Source organism: Aethalodelphis obliquidens, unplaced genomic scaffold (assembly GCF_003676395.1).
Source record: "Aethalodelphis obliquidens isolate GAN/ISIS:26980383/991018 unplaced genomic scaffold, ASM367639v1 scaffold23, whole genome shotgun sequence".
In the NCBI taxonomy this organism is placed as follows: Eukaryota; Metazoa; Chordata; class Mammalia; order Artiodactyla; family Delphinidae; genus Aethalodelphis; species Aethalodelphis obliquidens.
In genome coordinates this window covers 21,298,064-21,316,652 of record NW_020837967.1, presented here as the reverse complement: position 1 = coordinate 21,316,652, position 18,589 = coordinate 21,298,064, and the positions used below count along the sequence as shown (strand labels likewise).

At 41.9% G+C, this 18,589-nt stretch overlaps 1 protein-coding gene across 1 annotated transcript in view; it reads left to right on the top strand.

Annotated features, from left to right (window-relative positions):
• Window positions 1-4,338, top strand: part of RSU1 (Ras suppressor protein 1) — a 356,063-nt gene extending 351,725 nt beyond the window's left edge. Inside the window, exon 10 of the transcript XR_003436034.1 lies at window positions 3,772-4,338. The gene's annotated coding sequence lies outside the window, so the exon portion shown is untranslated. The remainder of the gene's footprint in view (window positions 1-3,771) is intronic.
• The last annotated feature ends 14,251 nt before the right edge of the window (window positions 4,339-18,589 follow it).

Below are 18,589 nucleotides of genomic sequence, written 5' to 3'. Positions count from 1 at the left end.
CCTTTTCTTCATTCCCTCTCCAGCATTTGTTATTTGCAGACTTTTTAATATGGCGATTCTGACTGGTGTGAGATGGTACCTCATTGTAGTTTTGATTTGCATTTCTCTAGTAATTAATGATGTTGAGCATCTTTTCATGTGCCTCTTGGGGGCCATTCCTCTTTGAAATGCAAATATCTAGGGAGCTAGCACTCCTGTCTTCAAGACACCTTTGACTTAGCCTAGAGACCTACTCAAGAGCTGTAACTATTATATTTGGTCCACCTGGGAAGATAAGAAAATATAGTACTCTTTCAAATCAGGGCAATTAACTAGACAAATGGCTACGTATCAACATCCCCTGAAGAGTCTTAAAAGGCTATGGAAACACAGAAAACTTCCAGGGAGATTTTCTTTCTCCACACCTATTTACCTGGAAGGAAAAGGAAAGAGAAACTTTCTAGCTGATCTAGCTGATCTAACCTGCAGTCACTTGGATTTTGTGATCTAGCAAATTCAAAAGTACCTGTCGTATCAATGGAATATTGAGATGTTACAGAACCTGTGCAGAACCCTGGTGGATTTAGGTAGTAAAGTGTCCATGTGTATGAATGGATATCCAACAACAAGGATTGTCAGGAAGGTGGGGGACAAGCCCGTAAATAAGGAGTAAAGGGAGGCTAAGCAGTGAGCAGGACCACAGAAGCAGTCTGGGAAGAACATCATGGTCACTCTTCTCCTTAGGCAAATGGCCTTTTATAGAGCAGCCGTCATGCTCTCAACACTGTCACGGATAGTGCCGCCTGCCATCCAAGCCAGAGGAGCCCCTGCACCAGGTCCTGCCCTTCAAAGGGCCCCACTTCCTGCACTCACATACGCACGCACACACACACACACGCACGTGCGCACACACACACACACACGTTAAAGAACATTCAGGCATCCCTGACATGTGGGGTCTGGTGCTCAGGGCTGGCAGTGCAGGACCCATAACTGTAAACATCATTCTTTTTCAAAAATAATTTTTGGGCTTCCCTGGTGGCGCAGCGGTTGAGAGTCCGCCTGCCGATGCAGGGGACGCGGGTTCGTGCCCCGGTCCGGGAAGATCCCACATGCCGCGGAGCGGCTGGGCCCGTGAGCCATGGCCGCTGAGCCTGCGCGTCCGGACCCTGTGCTCCACAACGGGAGAGGCCACAGCAGTGAGAGGCCCGCGTACCGCCAAAATAAATAAATAAGTAATAATAATAATTTTTATTGGAGTATAGTTGATTTATAATGTTGTGTTAGTTTCTGCTGTACAGCAAAGTGAATCAGTTATACATACACATATATCCACTCTTTTGTAGATTCTTTTCCCATATAGGTCATTACATAGTATTCAGTAGAGTTCCCTGTGCTATACAGTAGGTCCTTATTAGTTATCTATTTTATATACAGTAGGGTGTATATGTCAATCCCAATCTCCCAATTTATCCCTCCTCCCTTCCCCCCACCCTGGTAACCATAAGGTTTTTTTTCTACATCTGTGACTCTATTTCTGTTTCTTAATAAGTTCATTTGTACCATTTTTTAAGATTCCACATATAAGTGATATCATATGATATTTGTCTTTATCTGTCTGACTTCACTCAGTATGACAATCTCTAGGTCCAGCCATGTTGCTGCAAATGACATTATTTTGTTCTTTTTTATGGCTGAGTAATATTCCATTGTATATATGTACCACATCTTCTTTATCCATTCCTCTGTCGATGGACACTTAGTTTGCTTCCATGTCCTGTCTATTGTAAATAGTGCTGCAATGAACATTGGGGTGCATGTATCTTTTCAAATTATGATTTTCTCCAGGTATATGCCCAGGAATGGGATTGATGGATCATATGGTAGCTCTATTTTTAGTTTTTCAAGGAAACTCCATACTGGTTTCCATAGTGCCTACACCAATTTACATTCCCACCAACAGTGTAGGAGGGTTCCCTTTTCTCCACACTCTCCCCAGCATTTATTGTCTGTAGATTTTTTGATGAAGGCCATTCTAATCGGTGTGAGGTAGTGCCTCACTGTAGTTTTTTAAAAAATAAATTTATTTATTTTATTTATTTATTTTTGGCTGCGTTGGGTCTTCATTGCTGCACTTGGGGTTTCTCTAGTTGCGGTGAGCGGGGGCTACACATCGTTGTGGTGTGCGGGCTTCTCACAGCAGTGGCTTCTCTTGTTGCAGAGCATGGGCTCTACGCACGCACTCTTCAGTAATTGTGGCACGTGGGCTCAGTAGTTGTGGCTTGCAGGCTCTAGAGCGCAGGCTCAGTAGTTGTGGCACACAGGCTTAGTTACTCCACGGCATGTGGGATCTTCCCGGACCAGGGCTCGAACCCATGTCCCCTGCATTGGCAGGCAGAATCTTAACCACTGCACTGCCAGGGAAGCCCCTCATTGTAGTTTTGGTTTTCATTTCTCTAATAATTAGTGATGTTGAGTGTCTTTTCTTCACATCTGTTCTATCCATTCTTGATGCTAAGACACTAACACTGTTAGTGTCTTTTCTTGACATCCATTCTTGACACTAACACTGTTCAGGCCCTGCGAAAGCACTTCGCATCTCTTGCTCTACATCCTTGAAACAAAAGGCAGGCATTCCTGATAAATGTTTGTGGGTGGCGTCCCTGCCAGCATGAGAGACAGACACTGCTTCAGAGCACAGGGACAATTCCGGCAGCCAAAGAACTTAGGTACAAGAAGAGAGAAATTAACATGTCCAAGCCTTCTCAGATACTATCAGGGCAATATAGTGTTGCATCGGGAAATAACATTTCTCAGCAATGCTGAACATCCTTTTTCCTGCTTCTCTTCTTGTTCTAATTTGTGGCCCTAAAGATACCCATGAATTAATGTGGAACTTGCTGTAATTGTACCTGGCAGCTGAGGAAATTTTTGCAGTATTAACTCATGTTTCTCTTACCTTTGTATATATGTAGCTCTAATCTACCATTATTATTTTTATTTATTTTATTTATTTATTTTTTGCGGTACGTGGGCCTCTCACTGTTGTGGCCTCTCCTGCTGCGGAGCACAGGCTCTGGACGCGCAGGCTCAGCGGCCATGGCTCACAGGCCCAGCCGCTCCGCAACATGTGGGATCTTCCCGGACCGGGGCACGAGCCCGTGTCCCCTGTATCGGCAGGCGCACTCTCAACCACTGTGCCACCAGGGAAGGCCTAATCTGCCATTATTACTTCTGAAAATTAGATGTTGTTGCCACTGACAACAAAGGATTTAAGTCATTTGCTCCCAATTCAACGTCAAGAGTTTAGGTATTGACAGATCAAGGACACCTATGTGTAGCAATGCCTGGCTGCAAGGGAAGTGGTGAAAGTGAATATTTGGTATTTGGGGCTCCTATGGTGTCAAGTAGACTTTGCCTCCTACCAGTTCCCACACGGTGAATATTAGCCAAGTGTAGAAAAATCATCGTATTTTTTCTGAAAATCGGGACCTACGGTCACTTTGAAATGAGTCTAGACACAACCCCTCTTTTAGTATCTTGATGAATTATTCCTGAAGAAAAGAGAAGGTACAAGAGAATGGCAGAGGGTAAGTTCTTTTTTCTTTTGAGGAGATATGAAATATAGGCTGAGGTTAGATGCCCAAAGACCTAAGTGTTCTGTAATCTTGCAAGGGTCCCTTCATCTACCTAGGGTTCAGGCAGTTCATACATAAAGTGAGAGAATTGAGCAAAATAATCTCTAACTTCTCTGTGTGCACTAAGAAATAATATATCATTCTTTTTCTCCAGGGGAAGTGTAAAGTTGAGTCAAAGGCTGAAATGGAAATAAAGCTAGAAGTTCTCTCAAACAACAAGTACTGAAGATGCATTTTTCTTTTTACAGCCAATTTTCCATCTCATGTGGTTTTTAAAATAATGTAACTGTACTATATATCAGTGAAAAAGAATAAAATATCACTGCACACATCAAATTGGATGCATCTCAGAAAATAATATTGAGTGAAAAAGATCAAGTTGCAGAAGAATTCAGACAGCGATTCCATTTATATCAACTCAGAACATTTGCGACTAAACCACCCACTGTTTGAGAATATCAACATATGTGCCAAAACAAGGTAAGGATAAATCAAAATTCAGGGTAGTGGTTTCCTCTAGGGAGGAGCAGTATGACGTCATGGAGTGATGCACAGAGGCCCTCAGAGGTGCCAAAAACATTCTATTCCTTATCTTGGGTGGTGGGCACGTGGTGGTCAATGTTATTGTCATTCACTGTACCTTATGCACATATTGTTAATTAAATTTTTGTATCCATTCAGTTTTTAATACGAACAATTAAAACTAAGTTGAGAACATGCATATTTTGATTCAGAGTAAATTTTTCTTCTCTGTTGTGTGTGTTTCCATGTTCTTTATTTCTTAACAGACTTTCATGTTTAAGTAAATAGATATTTCATGAGAAACATGAAACAGAACCTTGTGCTTTGGGAGTTCTTCATATAAAAACAAAACAGCATCAACAACACAAGGTGAGAAAACATCAACAAATATGTAACAGGTACCTTTGCTAAACAAGGACTGTATAAACGTGGATTGTGTGAATTATGCCTTTCTGCAAACAGAGAACTTTGGTGCCAGATTTCTCAAGCATCACCCTCTAGAGATATTATTAGCTCCTTACATTTGAATAACACAAATTCCCTTTATTCACAAATATTGAAAATTAGGGCTTACTCTTCCCCATTTCCTTGATCATGCAATTACTCGTTTTTAAATATCATTTTCCAGGCGCTGCTTTGCGAGAACTATTTTGCAAAAGAGCACCAGGTTGTGTGAATGTTGAATCTGGATTTCTAGGCCGCACTGTTGGACCCGGGAGGCTACTGCTAGTAGATGGGTGACTTTTCAGGCTTTAGAAAATGCTTAATAAGTCATTAGACCCTTACTGCAGTTGGCGAGGCTTCTCAGCTCATAGACGATAAAGCGTCTAGTGAGGGAGGGAAAACAACAAAACAACAGTGAGGTCTAAGATTTTATTTATTTTTTCTTAAGATTTCTTTTTTTTGATGTGGACCATTTTTAAAGTCTTTATTGAATTTGTTACAATATTGCTTCTGTTTTATGTTTTGGTTTTTGGCCACGAGGCATGTGGGATCTTAGCTCCCTGACCAGGGATCGAACCTGCACTCCCTGCATTGGAAGGCAAAGTCTTAACCGCTGGACCGCCAGGGAAGTCCTGAGGTCTGAGATTTTAGAACTGTGAACTTCCCCCCAAATTTAAACACCATCAACAATGACCATTATGTTCCCTGACATACGCACACTCGACCACACTCCCTCCTTCACCCACCAAATCCCAGCATGATTCAGATCCTGGGGGTCACGTAGGGGTGTGTGTGTGTGTGTGTGTGCGCGCCTGTGTGCATGCGCATGGGGATGGGGAGGGAGATTGAGAGGGAGAGAGAGATGAGCTTCCTTAATCATGTTTCATTTCTCTATCCCCCAGATTATATACAAAGAAAATAGTCTCTTATCTCATGTGAGTACATAGTAAAATAATTCTAATTCCTTGAAATTCAGTCCCTATCACTAGTCATAATTAAAATATAGTTTGAAAATGAAAATAAGACTCAGCTGATTTAGACACACCCACAATAAATTTTGGGGTTTGTCCTATCTGTGAATGTTTGCAGGAATGCATTTCAAAGGCCAAAATCAAAGTAGCTCACAGCCATTTAGCCTAGAAAATGCAAAAGAAAGCCGTTTCCTTTCTTATATCTCGTTGCTATGGAAAGTTTCACAGTCGGGATATGCACCCTAAACTCTTTCAAAAATGGAATAGACAATGCAATAAAAGTGAAATTCATCTTTGTTCTAAACATATAAAACAGAGGCAGCATTTGATAGTAAAATTTATAGGATTTCTTTTCTATTAAGATGGAAAATAAGTTGTCTCCATTTGTAATTTTTATAGAGACAAGATTTCTTTTGCAGTTGTTTGAAAATACAGTGATAAAACTGGATATAACAGAGATAACATACATGACACCTAAAAATGGATACAGAGAAAGACATACATAGTGACTGAAAATACATGCCTGAAAAGATGTCCACAGAATAATGACTTGAGGAACCTTGTTATTCCGTGGGTTATTGCCAGATTGCATTTGTTTAGACTGAAATGAAAGTGGAGAACCATTAAAGTGTGTAGAGAAACAAGATAATACCTGGTAGGAACCCAATCTTATGTGCAAGTCAAATTAAAGGACCCCATGATCAACATGGTCAAAAGCAGCTGACATTTCTAACACAAATAAGGTCTGAAAATTTTGGTGGAATTGCTTATACTTCTATTCAGACTCCCTGAAACAGACCCTATTAAGTCAAACTAAATTGTACCAAGTGCCTTAAAGAGGTGCCTGTCTGTTTTAATTTTCCCGACGCTTCTAGCTGGGGCTTGGTCTAATAGTGATTGTATAGAGCTATTAGGAATGCATCTGATAGAAAAATGCAGTTGTCAGCTACTGCTTTATTATTTTATTCCTATACAATAATTTCTCTCATGACTATTGTTACATAAAATGATATATTGGCTACCAGCTCAGCTTCTAATTAAGCAACAGTGAAATTCTATACTAATATTGGACTTAAAGGGAAGATTGTGAATGCATTTATCTTCAAACTTACCTAATTATTGTTAGTGTACTATTCAGGACATAAAGAAATCCACTCTATGAATGAGTTTTACAGTGCAATGCAGTTTGTATTATTTTTTTGAAATCTAATTCTTTAAACTCATTGGGTTTTTAAAACTTACCTTCCCTTTAAAAATATAGAATAGAATGAATTTATAGGCAAGTAAGACATTTTCAGGCACTTGTTTTTGCATGTATTTGAAAAGTAGGTGCTATAGAAATGTCATATTTCATTAATAATATGTTTTGATTTGGATGTGATGAATCAATCAGAGAAACATTGAGCAGGTAAAAATTAATCTAAAGGAAATAGGGAATTCTTTTACAAATAGGCGACAGCTTCCAAATTAGCTAGAAATGAAAATAGTTGGTTAATGAAACACAAGGAAGCAAAAAAAAGAGAAAGGATTGATCACCAATCTATCCCTTGGTTCACTTGTGTCTATTTTAGGCACACGGAGTTTTCTCTCAACACCAGCTCTTTTCATTTCCATCTTTGTACGCCATAATTTGATATTTCCTGGCCCTGACCATCATAATCATTAAGCTGCTTGCAAATGCCCAGGTGACCTCTACCCACCTGAGTTCCTGCCTGTCATTCTGACCACTCATTCATTTCCAAAACTGCTAATGTTCATTCTTATGCTAATTGATCAAATACTATGTCAGCTCCATCTGGCCTCCTGTTGTTACCCTCAAATTGTTTCTTTTATTTTTTATTTGTTTGGCTGCGCCGGGTCTTAGTTGCGGCATGTGGGCTCTTAGTTGTGGCATGCGGGCTCTTAGTTGCGGCATGTGAGATCTTAGTTCCCTGACGAGGGATTGAACCCCGGCCCGCTGCATTGGGAGCATGGAGTCTTAACCACTGGACCACCAGGGAAGTCCCTCACATTGTTTCTTTATGTTTAAGCAATGTATTTCCAACTTTGTAAGCTATCATAAAATAAGTACATCCAGATACTGCTGGGGGCTTTGCATATAATGTCATTTAATCAGCAACATTGCTATAGGGTAAATATAATTTTATTCTGAGTCTATATGCATATATATATGGAGAGAGAGACGGGGAGAGAGAGTGCCAAGCCTCAGAAAAGAAAATGACTTGCCTGAAGGTCTCACAGCTTCCAAGTGGCAGAGGCAGGATTTGAACCCAGGACTCACCAACTTTGCAACAAGTGCCTTTAGAGGCCTTAACACGGTTTGGTGGAGTTGTCAGCCCAGTGCCAAGAAAGCAAAGTGGTCTGCTCAAGGACCATCTAAAGGGAAATAAAGGGTGGTGCGCTAAGGATAGGACGGGTTAGCACATTTTTAAGAGAGGCCTGTGATGTTTGAGAAGTTGGTGATGATGTCAGATGAGTCTTCTGGGGTATCTGAGTGGACAGCAGACTACGGGTCAATGAAAAAAAAGACTGGGTTTAAGGCTGTGGTTCTCTACTGGAGTGATTTGCCTTGCCTCCCTCCCCTACCTTGGTGAATGTCTGGAGACGCTGGGAAGGGGGTTCCTACTGGCATTTACTGGGTAGAGGCCAGGGATGCAGCTAAACCTCCCACAGGGCACAGGGCGGACTTCACAACAAAGAATTGTCGGGCCCCAAATGTCAATAGTGAGAAACCTGGGCTAGGGTGATTTGAAGGTATGAGTGCAAGATATTGCTTCACCGGCCTATTTCAGTACCCTGTTTTTTCTTTGTGGAGCCAACTGTTTTCACATAATTATTTCCAGTGAGTCTGATTTCAGTTATTTCAAAATGAATGAAGCGGTCTTCACCTTGTTCATTTCTGCTGGGTTGATGGCTGATTCGCTGTTATGCAATAGTTGCAGAGTCTTTAGTGATCTCTCTTCCTTCAAAGTCCTTTGACTCTAATGACTTTGAAGTAACCTCTAACTTAAAAACAGCCCTCAGCTTTGTCTGTGATGGAGAGAACATCCTCACTCTTTCCATTGTTTTTAAACCAGAGGTAATAGAACACCAAAAAAAAGGGGGGGGGGGCTTCAGCTACAATCCACTCCCACCTTTTCTATCTGTGTGAAACCCTGTAGAAATCTGAGATGCTATTATAGCTGGTGGCAGGAGACAGTTTCTCAGAATGTGATATCATCAACACTGTCCAGTCTTTAAGTGGACACTTCCTCTTCATTCTCTGTACATTTCTTTTCAGGACGCCACAATGAAATCATTCCTTTTCACTCCAAGATGGAATCTCAGACGTAGCGAAGTATTAGCAGCTTACATATTCATCCGACTTTTTGTTGTTGTTGGAAGATAAGGTTTCTTCTGTGTCGAATATGAAAAGGCATTTTAATGCTATCTCTCTGCCTTATTCTCCCGTGCTTTTCCCTCTACGTGTTACCATTATTCATAGCAATGCCCTCTCTTCTTTTCATTTTAAATAGTGTGGCTTTGAAGCTGGGCAGACCCTGGTGGAAATAATCAGGGAGGATTTCATAGAAATATTGCTTCTATGGCAGCATTTTCATTCCCTTCCTGACAGACTGGAGGAGAGCAGTGTTTGACGAGAATGTTTACTGCTCTTCTTTATCAGAATCCCCTCCGCTGGAGTACTTGAGATGAATCAGAAAGAAAGTATCTTTGTCTCCCCATTTCAGCCCTTGATAAGCCATTCACTGTAAAGGATATTGATTACGATCTTGCATGGAGAATAGAGCAGAAGGACAGAGCGAAGCAGTTCTCGTTGGCGTTGCCCATTTTCCCTCTGACGAGCTGCTGCCTCCACAAAGCAGACCTCGCACGGAGTCGGGGGGAGCTCAGTGCCCTGATTTGCTAGAAAGAACGCCAGCCAACCCTCTGACCACCGCCACCTCCGTACAAGGTACTTGAGGCTCTACAGATAACAGAGCGGAACAGCGACAGGACTGATACCGAGCAGGGCCTTGTGAGGCTCCTGGGCACAAAGCCTTTCTGTGTCCCCCATTTCTTTGATTATAGCAAATAGCCTTCATTCAGCCTCCATGACCTTCCCTGGGTTCCAACGGGGCAGATTCACGCAGTTGTTAATTAGGGAAGGGAGGGGATTTGAGACCAGGGAGAAACAGTTAAGAGAAACAATAGTGCAGCCTTGGGGCAGGGTCCTGGTTCCCCATCAAGGAATACACACAACAATATCTTTGAGCTGTTTTGCAGAGACTGAAACCCCCTCCAGGTGGGAGAAGTTAACTGTGTGCTGCCCACAAGCATGTAGACCCCAGACCGGCTGGAACCTGAAGGTTGATGATGCTGACTTCTAGTTAACTCACCACCAACCTGTCAGAAAAATGTCACGAGCTGATCACGGCCTCTTTGAACCATGACTATAAAACTTCTCACTATCCTCCCCAAGTTGGGACACATACAGTTTTTCGAGGCAGGAGCCGCTGTGTCCCCCTTTGCCTGGCAAAGTAATAAAGCTCTCCTTTTCCACTTCACCCAAAACTCCGTCTCCGAGATTCAGTTCAGCACCTGTGTACAGAGAAGCTGAGCTTTGGGCATCAGGACTACCAGGAAGATCAGCTCTTCAACAGATAGTTATCAAGTGCTCACTAATAACCAGAGGAATGAGGACTGTGTCCAATGGTTCACGTGCAAAGGATGTGGTCTGCTCCAGATTCACACCCATTGTTATTGCCATCATAGTTAAGTTCAAAAGGCCTGCAGCAGTGCACAATATGTTAAGGTCAAGAGGAAGTACAAGACACTTAAGTCAAAACCTTCTGATTTCCGGGTAACCCCAGGAAAGTGTCGTCGACACGAAGGAGCCAGAGCCTGCTGGTGAGGTGTCTCATGTGCTCTTCCTAACAACTACTGTAAAAGTCACCTGTGTCTACATCCCCCTCTCCCTGGCTTCCCCACCAAAGACTTGTTCTAATCCAAACAGGCACTCTCTTGCCATGTACTGTTTCCCCTTTGCTTGATGTTTCTCTAGCAGTGTTTCACCTTTGTTCTTCTAATATTTACTGAGCACTAATTGCATACCTGGCTTAAACATCCTGACATTTGCAGAAAGTAGGTACCATTAGTAGCTCTCGTTGCACAGCTAAGAGACTGCGATTCGGACAGTTAGCAGCTTGCCCCGGATCACACACGGAGTAAGTGGTGGCACCGAACTTTAACCCCCATGGTTTAACTTCAGACTCAGTTGTGTCTACTGGCAGACTGGCTTCTTCTACCCAACCAGAGACGTGAGTCAGTGTTTGATGGACATCTTGCGCCCCGAACCATCCTGGTCATTATCGCTATGGGGACCTGGAAACAGTCTGAGCCACGTCCTTACTCTCTGGGTCAATCTGCATCTGCGTCTGCATCTCAAGTCCATCCTCTACGTCTGCATCTCTACTCTACCTCTTAGAGTCCGTGCCTAGTTCCTTAGTTTTTAGTAGAAAGAGCTGAGCCCTGACTTACAGTAAGGAGTCGTGAAACTGGAATCAAAGTCAAAATTTAGGGAAAACGCTAGGTTCCTTTCTAAAACAAAGTACACCATTAATAAATTAGGGATAGTTCCATTTATTTACAAATTCACGTTTAACATTAGGTAAAAGGGAAACACAGGGGCTCCTAACAGGAGCCTGGCTTCTCTGCTGTTCCCATCTCTAAGAACGAGTATGAGGTAGCTTTCTTCTCTACTTCCTGAGATGCCTTTCCAGTGGTTTCAGCATGTTGTTTTCCGGGAATTTTATTGGAAATGCCTATTCTTTGTCTTACACATGTTTATTTCCCCATGATGCTTAATTTAAATGACTTTTTTTTTCCTACTTTGGTCCCTGGATAAACCTTCATTGTGTTTAGAGAAAACTGAAGGCCCCTGTTGCTAAAAATAAGAGAGATGAATCGATACTTAAACGTATTAAATAAAAACATTATACTCGGCTGAATGTGAGAATAGCAAAACATAAAAAGCACCATTACAATATATTCCACTTCCCTTAATTTGACACTAAGCTGCTTGCTTTCCTTTATACATAGTCAACATCAGCTCACCAGAAGGATGGTCGTTAAGAAACAAGCTGTTAAATATCAAAGCTGCATCTATGCAATTGAATGTTTTTGGTATGGCTGTGCTCTAAATATATACTATTAAGATACTGTTCTGCAAAGATATTTAATTACTGACATATAATCATATTACTGCTGTTTCTTTAACCAAGCAAAAATATGAAGTGCTGGAAAGAAAACAGTTTCATTTTCAACAACATCTTATTAATCTCAGCAATAAAACCAAACTCAAATCTCCAAATGAAATCACCCCTTTTTTTTTTTTTTGCGGTACGCGGGCCTCTCACTGTTGTGGCCTCTCCCGTTGCGGAGCACAGGCTCCTGACGCGCAGGCCCAGCGGCCATGGCCCACAGGCCCAGCCGCTCCGCGGCACGTGGGATCCTCCCGGACCGGGGCACGAACCCGTGTCCCCCGCATCGGCAGGCGGACTCCCAACCACTGCGCCACCAGGGAAGTCCCACCCCATTTTTAAAGAAAGCACTTCTCAATTTGGTAATCCTTGTGTGGTGCTGAGATAAATGGCTATACTTAACGTGTTAAAACGTTCCCACAAATAATGCACACAATAAAAGTTAATTATGCTCGTTTTATTACATCAAAATAAAATCTAAACTATGAAATTCACAAGGAGAAATATTTCATTGTCAACTACGGAGCACTGTTATAGATGTTTATGACCATAACATTTTTAATACCAGAGACAATTTGGGAAGATGTTAAGGCAATAATCAGATAATAATAATATCTTTCATTTGTATAGCGTTTGCACAAATTCACCAACATTACCTCATTTTATGACAGCAGTGCCATGAATTAGGTGAGGAAGATATTGTTACAATGATTTTACACGTGGGGAAGTTGAGGCCATGGAAATGTTTGTGACTTGTAGTTCACATGGCAGGTTAATGGCAGAACTGGAATTATGACTCAAGGCTCTTAATTCCAATTCCTGAGAATGAGAAACTAGGTTAAATGTTAGTAGTTTTATAATAGTGGCTGCTGACGTTCAATCTTAATTTTTTTTAATTAAAGGGGTATTATTTAAAGTGATACGGCAAAAATGACCAATAAATATTTTCTCTCAGACCAAATACATGAAAAGTTCTAACTTCATGCAAATACCACAAATAGTGAATTGCTTATTTGTTTGCTTGTTTGTTTAAAACTACAAAGCCATCTTTGTTAAAAGGTAATATTTTAGAAAAAAAAATTTTTTAACTTCCTGACTTTTCTTCTCATCCTCATTCTGTTTTCTCTTACAAACAGGTTGATTTTTATCAAAGAGAATTGGATGGCTATTTCTGCCTGGTGCCTATACATGCGTTCAAAAGAGGCAAGTAGGAGGTAGAAACGATGCATCTTAAATGTTGAAATAATTTTCTAAGGGTGCCGTTGTTAAGCATTGGTAAGACAATCTGTTCCACATTTATAAGGATGGAGTTAGGAAATTTGAAGTTTGATCAGTGGATAAGAAATTAGAGATGCTACCGCCTTATCTCGGCTATCGTTAACATATTCAAAATATATCAACTGACCAGCTTTATAATTTCATGACTGGATTAGTATGTCAGCCTTCTAATCTAATCGGTAAGAGAGCCCAGCTAAATAGTTGGGTATTCACCTGCTGTGGAAGTTGAATAGGTGAATCTGGCTTTCAAAATGCTTACTCCAGCCTACCTGGAACAAAATTCTAATTCAATCTCTCTCATTATCTAGATCAGAAGTCAGCAAACATTTTATATAAAGGGCCAAACACTAAATATTTTAAGCTTGTAGGGCATATAGTCTCTGTAGCAACTTCTCAACAGCTGCCATTGACTCACAAAAGCAGTATGTCAGCCAGTATGTCAAATGGACACAGCTGCGTTCCAATAAAACGTCACTTACAAAACAGGTGGCCACGAGCTGTAGTTTGCCGGCCCCTGATCTACACCTGTGGGGTTTAGTTGTTCTGTGATTATCTGTGAGACCTTATGCCAGAAAGCTGAACTGATTGTGTTTTTCCAACCATTTGCTTTGTCATCCTCGTTGATGCAAAAATTCATTTATTATATTTTTTTGTCAAATAATAGCCTTACATTTAAATCATCCTTACTTTTTTTTTTCCCCCTGAGTTTCTTTTCCACAAACATTCAATTCGATTTATTGACTGCTAAGTAATAAGCAAAATTCTAGGCACTGGAGAAACAACGTAAAGGCCCAAAGTACCTTCTGGAAGACTGTTAGGGTGACTTTTGTAAACAAAATGCACTGGAATATAATGCAGCTAATGTGGACATTTGGAAGAGCAGAGTGGGGCTTCAAAAGGAGGGGCTGTAGGCAGAATAACTGCCCCCCCAAAATATCTATGTCCTAATCCCCAGAGCACGTGGATACGTTACTTACATGCAAAAGAATCTTTGTAGATATGATTAAATTAAGGATCTTTTCCATTACGGTTTATCACAGGATATTGAATATAGTTCCCTGTGCTCTACAGTAGGACCTTGTCGTTTATCCATCCTATACATACTAGTTTGCATCTGCTAATGCCACACTCCCAGGCACAACATTATAAATCAACTATACTTCAATTAAAAAAAAAAATTAAGGCTCTTGAGCTGGGGAGAGCAGCCTGGATTATCCAGGTGGGCCGCATGTAATCAGAAAGGTCCTAATAAGAATCAGGAGTGTTGAGAGTTGGTGAAGGGAGGGAGCTGTGAGGGGAGCAGAGAGCAGAGCGTTTGGGGGAGGGGCTACGAGCCAGGAAGTGCAGGCAGCCTCTAGAAGATGGAAAAAGCAAGGAAGTGAATTCTCCCCGACGGCCTCCAAAAGGAATACAGTCCCGCTGACAGCTTGGGTTTTAGGACTTCTGACCTTCAGAACGGTAAGATGATAAGTTTGGGTTGTCATGAGTCACTCCGTTTGTGGTAATTTGCGTTAGCAGCAATCGAAAATCAGCAGGAGGGAAGGGTTCATTCCTCTGCGGTTGGAGAGGCTGTAGAGTGGATCCTGGGGAGCTGGTTTCTCATCTGGGTTTAAAGGATACGTTCGTATCCTGGAGGCACAAGAGGGCGGGGGAAGGAAAGGCCAAGCAGCGCAGGAGCAGACTCAGAGGCACAAAAGAGCTGGATGCATTTTGTGCAGCTTTGAGAATTTGCCAATTCACCTGCTAATTCAACATGGAGGTTCTGCTGAAGCAGGGCTACGGAGAGAATGGGGTGGGATGTGTACGGAGAAGACAATACATTCGTAAGCCGCTGTGGTGACTGGAACAGGGGACTAATCCAGGACCTCTGCTCATTGGTAGCTAGAGTCTGCCTCTGTGTCCCTTGGGTTTCCCACCTTGGTCGTCTCTCAAGTGTAGCTTGCAGCAGCAGGGATTTGGAGAAGAGTTGCAAAAAAATGTATTCTGATGTTAGTGTTAGTTTATTTAATAAACGCTTTTGGACCAGAAAATAAAGTCTGGGAGCCTTCCCTAAAAGAAAAGATAGCCAGATGCCAGGTGGGGAGGAGATTCATACAGCTGAACTGCTACTATTACTCCAAGCAGAAAAGGCGGAAAGGGATTGGTTTTTGTTTTTTTTTTTGGAACATGTTTATTGGAGTATAATTGCTTTAAACTGGTGTGTTAGTTTCTGCTGTATAACAAAGTGAATCAGCTATACATATATCCCCATAGCTCTTCTCTCTTGCATCTCCCTCCCACCATCCCTATCCCACCCCTCTAGTTGGTCACAGAGCATGGAGCTGATCTCCCTGTGCTATGCGGCTGCTTCCCGCTAGCTATCGATTTTACATTTGGTAGTGTATATATGTACATGCCGCTCTCTCACTTTGTCACAACTTACCCTTCCCCCTCCCCATGTCCTCAAGTCCATTTTCTACGTCTGCATCTTTATTCCTGTGCTGCCCCTAGGTTCTTCAGAAACTTTTTTTTTTTTTAGATTCCATATATATGTGTTAGCATACGGTATTTGTTTTTCTCTTTCTGACTTACTTCACTCTGTATGACAGTCTCTAGGTCTCTCCACCTCGCTACAAATAACTCAATTTCATTTCTTTTTATGGCTGAGTAATATTCCATTGTATATATGTGCCACATCTTTATCCATTCATCTGTCGATGGACATTTGGGTTGCTTCCATGTCCTGGTTATTGTAAATAGAACTGCAGTGAACACTGTGGTACATGACTCTTTCTGAATTCTGGTTTTCTTGGTATATGCCCAGTAGTGGGATTGCTGGGTTGTATGGTAGCTCTGTTTTTAGTTTTTTGAGGAACCTCCATACTGTTCTCCGTAGTGGCTATATCAATTTATATTTCCAGGGATTGGTATTTTTAATCAAGCACACCATGAGGTATTTACTAAAAATAACTGTGCTCATACATGAGGTATATCCCACCAAAAAAAAAGGTAGTCTTGAGTTGCGGTTGTGTGTGTAGAGATGAGTGTGTTTTCAGAGAGATAGGCCTTCCTGATCAGTGATTTTTTCTGTCAGAAAAAATGTGTTAAACAAAGTTTAATTGATCATTTGAGAAATGACTTTGCTCTGAGTATCCTGTTTAGGAAATGAAAGTGGATTTGAACTTTTGCTTTTCAAACCAGGGACCTGGTTCCAGGAGAAAACTTTTCAAGGGGGAACAGCTCTGAATTAGGCAGATACCATCAAGATAGAAGGATGAAGAAAAAGATAATGTATTAGTGTTTAGCTCGGACATATGCTCACTTCTTCTTTATACAGGTGGAGTTCTACTTTCCAAGGTTTATTCCAGTGTGTTGTATTTGAGTGTAAACTACTTGAAGGTGAGAAGCATATCTATTCTTCATTGTTGCCTCTTCCACAACTCTTAATACAGTATCTTACACACTCTAGGCATTTAAGAAAGTGAATGAGTGAATAAAGAAATGAATTAAGAATAAAGGTAAACTTGGAATGAAGAAAAGAATGGAAACAACTATGGCATCTTAGCCTTTTTACTTACTGCCATAGTTTCTTATCTTTTCCAAATCATCTTGTTGAATTGGATTTCTTTTTTCGACTTGCTTACTTCCTTGTTATAAGACTAGCACCCGAATCTGCCTGCCAAGGCAGGGAACACGGGTTCGAGCCCTGGTCCAGGAAGATCACACATGCCACGGAGCAACTAAGCCCTTGAGCCACAACTAGTGAAGCCCGCTCACCTAGAGCCCGTGCTTCGCAACAAGAGAAGCCACCGCAATGAGAAGCCTGCGCACCGCAACAAAGAGTAGCCCCCGCTCGCCGCAACTAGAGAACGCCCGCACGCAGCAACGAAGACCCAAAGTAGCCAAAAATAAATAAACTTATTAAAAAAAAAAAAAAAGACTAGCACCCTCTTTTCTAGGGACTAGTGAAAAAAAGATCAATCAGGGGCTTCCCTGGTGGCGCAGTGGTTGAGAGTCCGCCTGCCGATGCATGGGACACGGGTTCGTGCCCTGGTCCGGGAAGATCCCACATGCCGCGGAGCGGCTGGGCCCGTGAGCCATGACCGCTGAGCCTGCGCGTCCGAAGCCTGTGCTCCGCGACGGGAGAGGCCACAACAGTGAGAGGCCCGTGTACCGCAAAAAAAAAAACAAAAACGAAAAGATCAATCAGGTTCACACCAGGTTCATAGGGCTTTAAACAAGAATTCAGTGCAACCCTGGCCAACTATTGAAATTCTGATCTCTTTCTCCATCCAGGTCTGTGCTGTCTGGGAGGATATCATATTGCTGAACTTGTAATAAGATTCAGTCATTCTGATAAATATAAATTATTTATCACTTACTTCCCATTTTATGGCCTTGATGGTATTTAGAATGATATGACTCGACATCATAACACTCCCTTTTCCACTGCTCACAGTATCGAGCCCCTCTGCTAAAGGGACAAGTTGGCAAATGCAGCAAAAGAGTGACAGGCTTTTGAACAGACAGATGATGTGATTATATAATTTAATCCCAGCCACTTACTGCATAGAAGCCTTTAGGAAGGAGAGAATCACATTAGCTATTTTTCCCCCTTCGAGGATATAAGCAAAGAGACATGAATCTTCTATGATTGAGGTATTGGTTTGATTGGTTGGCAAGGACGCAGCATTGTTCCCCGGGAGTGGAGCACGTAGCATGAGCTATGTGGGTTGTTACTCTCCCATAACAGCCCCTCAGATAGTTCAAATCAGAGACTGTCTGGGAAGAGGTCCCCTGGCAGAGAGCTGAGCATCTAATTCCAGGGAGAGAAATAGGAGTGCACTAGGAGACTGGAGATCAGCGCATCGTGGTTTGCTGAGGTTAACGCAAACACCCTCACGGCTGACCTCCAGATCCCAACATCTGTATTCCTGAAGGTGAGCAAAATTGAGCAGAAACCAGCAATAAAAGCAGAGAGAAAGTAGAGGCTTACCCTGGTTATGTGAGACTGTGAGGGCTAAATTCATTCACTGCCAACGATGCCTGGGGATCATGAAGAGAGACGCTACCTTAGAAGATACGTGTGTAAACTGAAGCAGTCTTGGAATTGGGATTTGCAAATGTGTTCAAAGTCCTCCTAAAGCAAGGCAAACAGAGTCAAGGTTCAAGAAGATCACTGAGCCAGAGATAACAGCAGCTACAGGAGTTAGGCAGCTGGTGATTCAGTATAGTGTTGGGAACATCAAAGATGTACACACTGATAGAACCAAGAATACATTAATTAGAAGGGAGGTTCTGGCCAAAAGACAAGAAAAATGAAATCATCAATATGTCAGGGGGAACTCATTTGACATAATAGATGTAACATCTGGTAGGTGGTGACCTCCTCTAAAGAAGTCAATATTGATAGAGTCAGATGGTCATTTGGGGATCTTTAAAAGGGGAGTAGGGGCAGCACATTGTGCCCTTTTTGAATGAATAGACTGCAGTGCTTCAGAGAAGCCAATGAAATCTTAATATGGGATAGATTTCATTG